At 49.4% G+C, this 12,064-nt stretch overlaps 1 protein-coding gene across 1 annotated transcript in view; it reads left to right on the forward strand.

Moving 5' to 3' along the window:
* Window positions 1–12,064, forward strand: part of MYBBP1A (MYB binding protein 1a) — a 72,513-nt gene that overhangs the window by 55,469 nt on the left and 4,980 nt on the right. The window lies entirely within an intron of this gene.

Below are 12,064 nucleotides of genomic sequence, written 5' to 3' on the forward strand. Positions count from 1 at the left end.
CACCTCCAGGCATGGGACCTCAATCACCTCCCTGGGCAACCCATTCCAGCCTCTCACCACTCTCATGCTGAAGATCTTCCTCCATACATCCAGCCTGAATCTCCCCACCTCCAGCTTTGCTCCATTCCCTAGTCCTGTCACTCTCTGAGAGCCTGAAAAGTCCCTCCCCAGCTTTCTTGTAGGCCCCCTTCAGAGGGATGTTGTCCCTCTTGCTCCTGCTCCCTCCTTCCACTCCTTGCATGACTCCTTGAAGCTGGAGCTGCCGCACATCTTCCAGCGTCGCTGTAATTAGGAGGAATCAAAGGCTTCATATTCCATATAATAGTCTTGATTCATAGCCAAGGGCTGGTGCTTGTGCCCTAAGACTTCTTCGAGGTACACAGGGTAATCTGTGTCTTTTGGTGGCTCAGGAATCTTCAGGTGTCTGAGTAATAGCAGCAAAAACATGCTTTATGGTGGGGAAGAAGGAAACTCGTATCGTGGCTGATCTCATTTGGAGATAGTGAAAAATGCCTCATAGCAGAAGTCAGAGGCTGCAAACAGCAAATTTAGAATCTGTAGGAAGTGTGTTATTTGTCAAAGGCAGTAATAGACAGTGAAAACACAACTTGCTGAGGAGTTGATTAGCTGGAGATTGCGTGCTGGACCGAAGGAGAGGCTGCAGACCGGGCATGATGTTGATGGGGAGTTTGGTTGGGCTGTGTCAGGCTGGAGCTTGGGCTAGATGAGAGTCCTTTCTGTCCCTGGTGTCCACACGTGCTTCTGCTTAGCTGGAGAGAGGATAGGGAGTGCTTTGGCAGAACTGAATGTTTCTCCTGCAGCTCATTCTTGTCCCTTTTCATCTAAGACTTGTTTTGGTGGGCCATGCCAGGTCAGCTGTGCTCTTAGAGTTAGGTATGTAAGTAGATAGGTATTGACATGAGTGCTTACCCATGATGATCATTGACTGAGGGTAGCAGTTCAGGGTGCTGTGGAAGATGATGAACTTCTGTTGCCCTACCTTGTGATGGTTTGGGTGCTACCCACTCCCCACACTTAAGAAAATCACCCAGACTAGACTCAGCCACTGGAAAATAAAGGATGAAGGTTTGTATTTACAGCTGAGCACAAGATACAAGCAGAGATTTACAACCTATACAGCTATAGACAGAGACGGGCAAGTTAAAAAGTAATGCAGAAACACAGCAGCCCCCCCCAGAAACCAGAGTCCCCAGGAGGGGCTCCCAACCACCCTTCCACCTCCTTTCCACCCTTTTACCTTATCCCAGACTTTGCCTTATGTTCAAGGTGAGTTTGGAGAATCAGTCAGGGGGATTAGGAAGCAGAAGGATTAGTTACACAGACAGCAGGTTAGAGAGAAGGGAGGCAGCCAGAGCCAAAGAGCAACTCTGTTATCTATGTTTGTGTTCTTGTTTTTATCCATCTCAGCAAGCTTATGAGTGCAGTAGCCAGCACCATTGTTTCCTTTTCACAGCCTATCATCTAATTCTTCTCACCAAAACTCAAACTAGCACATACCTCTAAGCTGGAAGATGCTGTCTCTGGCCATCTCTGCCACCATCCCTCAGAGATGGATGTTTTAAGAATGAAAGACAATGATTCAGCATTCTCTTCTGTTCTTTGAGACAGGGAGAAGTCTGCAATAGCTTGGGAGTGCCAGCTCTGTGACTGCACTGATATGCACCTGTAATTCAAGCAGCAGTGTGGTTCCCCTGGAAGCTGTCACTTGAAGGCTTTGCTGTGCTCTCTGTGCCCTTTGTCAGATGCACAGCTGTGGGACTCCTGAAGTGCAAGATTGTCATTGCAGGTGTTAAGGCTGTGAGAAAGGACAGGATGCTCTCACCTGGTGCCTGCCTGCAGATCACTTGGTGAGGAGCAAGGAGCCTGGGATGGTTTTAGGCAGCGATATGTGCTGGAAAGAGGGCAAGGAGCAATGTGAGAGAACTGCATTCTTGGCACTGAATTATGCTTGTGAAACTGAGAGGCAGATGAGGGGCAATCAGTGACCAAGAGCTTTAAATGAAGAGACAGCTTCCAGAAATAGCTGCTCTGCCTGCTGCAAGGCTGCTCTTGTGCTTACATAAGCTAACTTGACCTTATTTGTTCCCCAAATGTTTAAGCATGCTTATAGAACATATATCACAGCCACGAGGCACTCATGTTTGCCATCTCCTTACTGGCACTGAGGCAAGTCTTGATACTCTAATGAGTGCTTTGGAGCTGACTTGTTCTTCTGAGAGCCCTGCTTGCTGTTGGTGCTTTTGGCTGTCCCTGCTGGGACACCTGGGCAGAAAGGCTTCTCCACAAGCCCTGGGGCTGCCCTGTGAGCTGCCTTTTATTGGACAGCAAGCAAAAGTAAGCAAATAGAGAAATAGCTCTGGCACAGATGTAGCCTCCCTGGTCCTGGTTTCCTCAAACAAAGCAGAACCTCTGTGCTGCTGTTCAAGTTTATTCTAATGTTGGGAGTCCAGACAGCTCAGTTGTGTTCACAGTATAAATAAGTAGAACTGCTTCATGTTGTAACTGACAGAGCTCACCTGAGATGCTAGGGCTGACTTCTTTTCTCTCTTGGAGAGCTTTGTTCTTTTATCAGTAGGTCTCAAAGCACTTCACAAAGGAAATTCAAACCAGTCAGTTGTTGATGTGATGAAGAAAGCATTTTGCAGAAAGCCAGGAGCTCATGTCTTTAGCTCCCTGAAGTTGTTCACCCTGTTTTACAGATGACAAGCTTGGCCTGGGGCTGAGCCAAGATTCAAACTCAGATCACCAGAGGCATCCCAGAGTGATTGGCATTGGAAAGGGCTGTCCAGGGAGGTGGTGGAGGCACCATCCCTGGAGGTGTTCAAGCAAAGCCTGGCTGAGACACTTAGTGCCATGGTCTGGTTGACTGGGTTGGGCTGGGTGCTAGGTTGGGCTGGCTGAGCTTGGAGGTCTCTTCCAAACTGGTCAATTCTATGATTCTAAGACTAAGCAGCCTCACAAGCTGCAGGGTATAACCAAACAGCTTTCTTTTTCCCCACAATGTTTATTTTGGCTGTTATCAAAAGGAGGAGCCCAAAAGATCCAGAAGCCACTCTCACAGAAAATGTCAATGTTTCCCAAGTTGAAAGATCCTGATTTTTTCTTCTATGGTCCATAAGGAAATGCAGCAGGGAAAAAAAATACAGGACAGCTGAGGGAACAGAAGAGAATGAATTCTCCACAGAGACATCCTGTATTCTGAGAGCACGTCAAAGATATCAGTTAAATCAGCACTGGCCTCATTTTACAAGCTAAGAGGCTGAGAAAGGGCAATGAATTAAGAATTTATAAAGATGGGCAGATAAAAGTTCAGGCAATCTTCAAGAAAAAGACAAAAAACCAAAGAAAAAAAACCCAGCTGAAGAATGGCTTCTTCAGAGATTTGATGAAGTCAGTGTTAATAATTCATCTCCCTACAAATTAAGACACTGACAATCAGCTGTGCTGCCCTTCAGCAAAGGAGGGCATGTCTATGCTGCAAGGCTGTGTAGCACAGCCCCCTGGCCCCCCAGCCCATCCTGAGTGCCTCCAGCTAGTTCCTATAAATCCCCAGCAACCACACAGCAGCACCAAACCCCTCTAATGCCACACAGTAAAAGCCTTCAAAGAGCACAGAGTAACTTTCAAATGATGACAAGCTTGGAACAGAGCTCTTGAGTTGTCTGTACCACTCCTTGCAGAGGCTACATGATCCCTCTGGTGTGAGGTGTCCCTGTCCATGGCAGGGGGGTTGGAACTAGATGACCATAGTGGTCCCTCCCAGCTGATTCTATGATCCTTGGCTATCTCCATCTATGTCTTTCTACAGGAAGAGGGGAGCTTGCCCAGCCCAAGCCTAAGTAGCTGCCCAAGTGGAAGGAAGTTTCACAGTTATCTCACCAGCATTATGTGTTTATCTGTCTGGAAGTCTCCAATCCTGGTGACCTGGAGTGCTGTGGTCTTGCACTGAACTTAGCTATTGGATTCTCTGAGTATTTTTGCATCCATTTTGGTTTCAAACAGCCAACTTTGAGCACTACCTGCTCTGCCTGTCCCTTATGACATTGACAAAATCATAGAATCACAGAATCAAGGGCTGTGTTCATGCCACAGCTTTATCTGACTATCAATAACTTGAGTGCTGTGTCCAGTTCTGGGCTCCTCAGTTCAAGAGAGATGTTGAGGTGCTGGAAGATGTCCACAGGAGGGCGACAAAGCTGGAGAGGGGCCTGGAGTTATTGATAGTCAGATAAAGCTGTGGCATGAACACAAGCCCTGTGAGGAGAGGCTGAGGGAGCTGGGGGTGTGCAGCCTGCAGCAGAGGAGGCTCAGGGCAGAGCTCATTGCTGTCTACAACTACCTGAAGGGAGGCTATAGCCAGGTGGGGTTGGGCTCTTCTGCCAGGCAACCAGCAGCAGAACAAGGGGACACAGTCTCAAGTTGTGTTGGGGGAGGTCTAGGCTGGATGTTAGGAGGAAGTTGTTGGCAGAGAGAGTGATTGGCATTGGAATGGGCTGTCCAGGGAGGTGATGGAGTCACCGTCCCTGGATGTGTTGAAGCAAAGCCTGGCTGAGGCACTTAGTGCCATGGTGTAGTTGACTGGATAGGGCTGGGTGCTAGGTTGGACTGGCTGATCTTGGAGGTCTCTTCCAACCAGGTTGATTCTGTGATTCTATGATTCCTGGTCTGTGTGGCTCAGTTACATTGCTTGACCTCTCTGAGCCCCTGTGGAAGGGAGGGGATGATGCTGGCCTGTCTCCTGTCTCTCAGGTCAGTGTAATTAGAGGTGAGGCTGCTTCCACTGGGTAATAACATGAGCTGTGAGCATGCAGAATACTTCATGAAATGAATACTTCATTTGCTTGTCAGTTTGTTATTAGCCTCTAAACAGCAGAGGGAGGCTGTGCCCCTCCCAGGCTTCTCAGCTTGCCTGTTTGGTGCCATGGGGGTCAGTGTGATGGTTCAGTGAGTGGGGCAGCTGAGTTCTGTGGCTCCTTCCACCCCTCCACGTGAAAGCAAACTGTGGCTTCATTCCAGTGCTCAGCTTCCAGTGCCTGCAGGAATGGAGACCCATCTGTCACAGCAGAAATACAGACAGGTTTCACTCTTCAACCCAGCAGTTCTGTGCAGTCCAATCAACCCAGCTGTCCTCTGCTCATCTCATTGGAGGCAGGGCCCCTCTAATGCTGATCAGAATCACCTGCGTCTTGTGACTACACTTTGTGAGTCCTTCCAGAAGAATCAGAAACAGCTTCAGCTTGTCTGCTCTGATTGGGTGACTTCCCACTGGAGACTGAGGGCTGTGCTCTCCAGGGTGCACACCTGCTGGAGTCTCTCCCTCAGACAGGGGGAGGAACATCCTCTGGCCAGAAGGGCCAATGCCATTCTCAGATATTAGAAGGGGTGTATCAGAAGGACTGGCTCGTAGGTCGAGAGAGGATCTCCTGCCCCTCAACTCTGCCCTGGTGAGGCCACATCTGGAGTTCTGTGTCCAGTTCCGGGCCCCCCAGTTCAAGAGAGACATAGAACTGCTTGAGAGAGTCCAGTGCAGAGCCACAGAGATGCTGAAGGGAATGGAGAATCTCTGTTATGAGGAGAGCCTGAGGGAGCTGGGGCTGTGCTGCTTGGAGGAGACTGAGAGCTGACCTCATCAGTGGTTATCAATGTGTAAAGGTGAGTGGCAGGAGGCTGGAGCCAGGCTCTGCTGGGTGATGCCTGATGACAGCACAAGGGGCACTGGGTGGAAGCTGAGGCAGAGGAAGTTTCATTTAAACCTGAGGAGGATTTGTTTCCCTGTGAGGGTGACAGAACCCTGGAACAGGCTGCCCAGGGGGGTTGTGGAGTCTCCCTCTCTAGAGATACTCCAAACCCCTCTGGATGTGTTCCTGTGTGATCTGCTACAGGAGATCCTGCTCTGGCAGGGGGGGTTGGACTGGGTGAGGTCTTTTCCAGCCCCTGACATTGTGGCATTCTGTGGTTCCTCATGGCTTTAACACAGCCTGTACAGAGGAGAGATTTTTTTCCCTCAGGTAATAGACACACACTTGTAGAGCCCCCAGTGTGCTTGCTGGAGGCCTTCTGGTGTGACTGCAGTGTGGGGCCCAGAGGTGTGAGGGCAGAAAAATGCTAGGTTGTGTCTGCTCCTGGGCAGCGTGGAGCAAGCTTTGGCTGTCAGAGTCAGCACGAGAGCAGCTGAGGTACTGAGATGAGACCTCTGGAGAGCTTTGTCATCCTGCCTGTGGGTCTTCAGTAGGGTGCAAACGCTGCTGAGCTATTTGCTGCTGGAGAGGAGAGTTTCCCTTAGCAGCTCTGGGCTGTGCCAGGGAGTGTAAGGTCGTGCAGGGTGGGTGGAGGTGTGTGTTTTGCAGAAGGCACTTGGCACTGCGCTCAGCCGTGAGTCTGCACATTTATCCATCAGCATCAGGTCTGTCATGAGTGGGGGAAGGATGGAGATATCACAGCATGCAGAGGAATGTAGGCTGGCCAGGCTGCTGCAGCTTGCTGGGCAGTGATTGATCTGCCCGGCCGGTCCCGCGGAGGGGAAGGGCACTTTGTTGTGAGCAGCGAAATAGGCTGCAGGACGTGCTGGGAATGCACAAAGAGTGAGTGGGGTTCAAACTTCCAGCTAGGAAATGTGCTCCTCTGCTCTCTTGAGACACTGTTGTGTCTGGTAAGCACGGTCTAAGGGTGTGCCTGGCTGTGGTGCCTGTGGAAGGGGCACAGGCAGGCTATGATTGCAGATGGGTGTGAACGGGGAGCCTTCCAGAAGCATTGCCTGCTCTGTGCACCAGCATATTGCCATCTGCCCTGCAGGGGAGGTTGGGCAGTGGCTGAGATGTTGACTTTGGCTCCAGATGCTCGTGGCTCTGCTTTTTGCTGTGTGGCAGTTTCAGGGGAGTTTTGGGCTTAGACTAAAATCATACCTGGGAAATTGAGGTGTGGAGCTGTGTGGGTAACTATCTGCCAGCCCTTTGTCCTACTTGCATGACTGAATTACTGCAGATGCTCACCTCCTGTGCTCCAACAAACTTGCTTTGTGATGGTGAAGGAATGCAGTGAAATTGCAGTGAGAGATGGATCCTGCAGTAGTTGGGATACTTCCATCTGTGATGCAGGAATTAGGAGTGTAAGAATACCCACTGATTGATAAGATGCTGGGGAATCTGCTGCTCTCCTGGTGGAAATCCTAGAACAGAGAACTTTGGAGTGCCCCGCACCAGAAAGAGCCAGAGGCTTGTTTGACATAAGACACAACCATCCCTGCCAGCTGAATCCATGTAGGATGGGGCAGGAACTGCATTGCTCTATTGGCTTGAGGTGAGGTGGCAGATCTAGCTGGGAAAGCTGCCTCTCTGCTTTTCCCTTTTGGAAAATGACCTGCCCAGATGTGCTGACAGCTCAGATGTGCAGGTGTGATTAAGCATCACAGGTAGTACTGAGCTGGAACTGAAATTCCCTGTAAAGCAGGACTGGCTGTTACTGGAGGAGCAGTGTAAGAAAGGCAGAAAATGGGAGAAAAACAACCTCAGCAGCAAGTGACCTGAGTGTAGCTGTTGAAGATATTCAGGTGGTCACTCTGCTTTTAGCATTGAGCAATGGGATTAGGTGACACTTGGCTTGGTAATGCTTCCAGGAGGCAGGGGAAGGGAGTGCTGGATACCTTGCAAACAGCAGGTGGCAGAGAGCCACAGAGCAGGTGGTTAAACAAGCTCCCCTGGGGTTTCCCTTAAGCCTCCACCACTGACCCATAGCATAGCTGGAAGCTTTGTGCCCCAGCCTTGTGCAAGTCTTCAGTGATCTAATCAGTGTTTGAGGCTCTCCTAAGGATGCTGCAGATGACTGAAATGCTACTTTTCTTTTTAAGGCACGTTTGCCATGTGTTGCAGTTTACCATCTGTTCCATAATAGCTTTTGCTTTAATTTTGTGATTGTGTTTTGTACTTTTCCCCAAATGAAATCATGGCAGGCCTGTAAAATGATTGACCTACACAGCTGGGGTGACAGTGGCAGTGCTAATTTAATCTTGCAGTTAGCTGAGAGGTGAGGGAGCAGACCAGAGCAATCTGCTGTGCGAACCCACGACGTGGTCTGTAACTTACACACCAACTGCTTTGGAGAGGGTTTGGACACAGTTCCCACTGAAGAGACTTGGGAATTCATTCCCTGGGAGCCACTCCCAAAGGCAGCCCCAGTCTAAAGTCAGCTTCTTTTATGTGCAGCAAGTTTGTGTTGGTGTCACAGGCTAGGACAAATCCCATGGAAGTAAACACTCTGCTGTGGACACTCCCTGCTCTGGGAGGGCAGGAGTGAGGCAATGTGGGACAGAAGATAGCATCTCATGTAATAGGGAAGTGCTGCGAGGCACTGGTGAGGAGATCAGGATGGAGCTGAGCAGGAAGTGGACTCAGAGTCTTTAAGGAGGCTTTACTGTCTCAGCTGTACCCCATACAGAGGTGCTGGCAATTTTATGCCCTTTAGAGTAAATTTCCTTTGCATCCTTTGTAGCAGAAGGGATTCTGCTCAGACAAGCACTGAGAAACAGTGAGGCTGTGTCTGAAGCCAGCTTACTTAAAGCCATTCTGCTTCTGCATTGGAGAGAATGGTGCAGGAATGGTGTAGGAAGGAATTCCCTGCTGCTTCTTTGCTGTTTCTGTGGCTTCTCCCCCAACCCCTACTCTCTTTCTTGTTTCCTCCTGGTCTTTGAGAGCTGTCTAAAAGTAATCCATTTCAGTAGGGAGCTGTATGTTGGCAGAGCACCTAAATTATGCTGGATTGCTTCTGGCTGTTTGTGCTGGTGGAACTCTGCTTGTGTTTCTAGACTTATGCAAAAGACTGCTTTTTAATATAGGTGCTTAGTCTTACAGCACTGATGTCACTAGACCTGTAGTATCTTCCATCCCCAGCTGGGCAAGCCACCCTTTCTGTTCCTCAGGTGTGCATGAATTGGGTTGCTTCAATCTCCAGCTAGGCAAGCCACCCTGTTCTGTGCATGAATTGGGCTGGGCACCCCAAACTGAATGCACATTCCAGTTTCCCAAGCACCTGACAACTAACTGCCTGTAGACTGCTGAAAATCAGCCCCTCAGATGCTTTTCAGAGATGCAGGCTTTGAGTGCTGTGTCCAGTTCTGGGCTTCTCAATTCAAGAGAGATGTTGAGGTGCTGGAAGGTGTCCAGAGAAGGATGACAAAGTTGGTGAGAGGCCTGGAACACAAACCCTATGAGGAGAGGCTGAGGGAGCTGGGGGTGTGCAGCCTGCAGCAGAGGAGGCGAAGGGCAGAGCTCATTGCTGTCTATAACTGCCTGAAGGGAGGCTGTAGCCAGGTGGGGTTGGTTTCTTCTCCCAGGCAAACAGCAACAGAACAAGTGGACACAAGTTGTGCTGGTGGAGGTCTAGGCTGGATGTTAGGAGGAAGTTGTTGTCAGAGAGAGTGATTGGCATTGGAATGGGCTGCCCAGGGAGGTGGTGGAGTCGCCGTCCCTGAAGGTGTCGAAGCAAAGCCTGGCTGAGGCACTTAGTGCCATGGTGTAGTTGACTGGACAGGGCTGGGTGCTAGGTTGGGCTGGCTGAGCTTGGAGGTCTCTTCCAACCTGGCTGATTCTATGATTCTCTTGACTCTAGTAAGGTTTGTTTTTCAAAGCCTCTGAAGCAGCAGGGCAGTTCTGGGAAGGCAGCAAACCCAGAGTCGAGCCAGCACAGTTTGAATGCTCTCACCTGCATCGCTCCTCTGCAGTGAAGAGAAAAGGCAATTTATTTTTAACACCTTCTTAATGCTAAGATGTTTGTATATTAAAAAGGTGAAATGACAGTTGACTTCAGCATGGCTCCTTCTCACAGTGCTGCCCTGATTCCTCTTGTCCAGAAGAGCTGACAGACTGCACTGATTTTATTTCCTGCCCCCCCTCTACCCCTTGCTGTCAACTCATTTGCACCTTAGCAAAATAAAGACCTCAACTTTCTAGCCTCTCTGAAGGCTACTTTCACCACAGGTAATGACTGTTAGCCTGGCAATAACTTGATTTTCAAATTGCAAAGGAAAAATGTTATGCAAATCAGGCTCTTTTGGCCATCATTAATTTCATTATTATTATTGTTATTAATAGTTCTGTAAGCCTGATAAACAGAGTGTGCATAGCCCATGGGGTGTTATATTCTACACCTGAAGGTTCTGAATTCTTTTGCAATCACCTTCTCCCTTATACTTGTTTCTCATTTTACCTGAGAGAGACTTTAGAGCTATTGAATTCTGTGACCTTGTAGGTTAATGGCAGCTCTGGAATAGAGTTGCAGAGCATCTATCTGTATCAGGAGAGAGTAATTAGCAAGTTATTGATAGTCAGATAAAGCTGTGGCATGAACACAAGCCCTGTGAGGAGAGGCTGAGGGAGCTGGGGATGTGCAGCCTGCAGAAGAGGAGGCTCAGGGCAGAGCTCATTTGCTGTCTACAACTACCTGAAGGGAGGCTGTAGCCAGGTAGGATTGGTCTCTTCTGCCAGGCAAGCAGCAACAGAATGAGGGGACACAGTCAAAAGTTGTGTTGGGGGATGTACAGGCTGGATGTTAGGAGGAAGTTGTTGTCAGAGAGAGTGATTGGCATTGGAATGGGCTGCCCAGGGAGGTGGTGGAGTCACTGTGCCTGGAGATGTTGAAGCAAAGCCTGGCTGAGGCACTTAGTGCCATGGTCTGGTTGATTGGCCAGGGCTGGGTGCTAGGTTGGACTGGATTTGCTTGGAGGTCTCTTCCAACCTGGTTGATTCTATGATTCTGTGAATTCCAGCCAGCAAAAACATGGTGGCTTTGTAATACAGGGTTTGAGTGCACCATCCTGGCCAGGATCTTGCAAAAGATCCTGCCAGGATGTAGTGCCTGTGCAGGCACTGAATAATTCTACTTGAAGGCTGTTTCTGCAGATAGGTTATCTGATCTCTCCACTTCTCCCAGAAGTGTTCCTTAGCCTCTTGTTGGCCTTCATTATTTTGCAGTTGAGGGCATCATTGCTCGAAGAGCTTGCACTGGGGAATTAACTTCTTCATTCTCTCAGGAATCCCTGCAGAGTCTACTTCATGCTGATGCAGAAGGAGAATGGTTTGCTCAGGGTCCTCAGAATTACTCCAGTCTGAATGGAGCAAAAGCAATAGGTGGTCAAAAGAGAGAGGTTGCCATCTCCTAGAGAGCTCCAACCTTCCACCTCTGGGTTGAGGTTTGGTGCAGAGGCTTGCCAGCAGTGCAAGTTGCCTGAGGAGCTGAGGGTGCTGAGTGGACCTTGCCTGTTGGCTGGGTGGATGTGTTCAGATTCCAGGCGAAGGTCAACTTGGCCACAGGTGCAGCCTGCTCTAAAGCAAAGGTCTGTAATCATGGCAAGCTGTGGGGCTCACTCCACTGTGTGCTTCCACACAAGCACAGTGGGCAAGAAGCCTCCCATGTAAGAGCAGGGCTGCGAGGATCAGCTGCAGGCAGAGGATCAGCACCCCTGAGCCGCTGGGCCACATCTTTGCTCCAGCTGCTTTCTCATGGCTATTTTCTGCCCTTCTCCACTTGTAAATAACTGGCTTTTATTTGACCTATCTTTGGAGTGATTTTCCTCTAAGCCAGACCTTTCAGTGCCTCAGAAACCCAGCAGCACATAAAGGGAACAACGCAGAAATGAGATTTTTCTCTCAGTCATTTCAGTGAATTTAAGCTTGATTGACAAGCCCTGTTCCAGTGCTGGCAACTGGGATTTCCCAGGCCTAAGTGGTAATGGATTTTTGCATTAGCACTTTACATGTAAATCCCAACTCCTGCAGCTGAGTAGCTCTTGTCCCTCAGGTGAATCTGTTGTCTGGCAACCTCCTGGCCTGCCCAGGGCTGGAGTGGATGTTGTCTTTCCTCTTTGCTTTTCTCCAGGAGGCAGCAACATGACTCCAGTTATGTCCTAGCTCAGAAACCAGGGAGAACAGCAGGATGGTACCTTTGTGGTGTGCTTGCTGTTACTTTGTCCAGTTGTTTTTTAATTAACCTGGGCATGTTCTTAATTAACTTGTAGCTCTGTTCCCCTCCTGAGCATTTCCAGAGTTGGGTGGAT

The sequence above is a fragment of the Pogoniulus pusillus genome, chromosome 27 (assembly GCF_015220805.1).
Source record: "Pogoniulus pusillus isolate bPogPus1 chromosome 27, bPogPus1.pri, whole genome shotgun sequence".
Lineage (NCBI taxonomy): Eukaryota > Metazoa > Chordata > Aves > Piciformes > Lybiidae > Pogoniulus > Pogoniulus pusillus.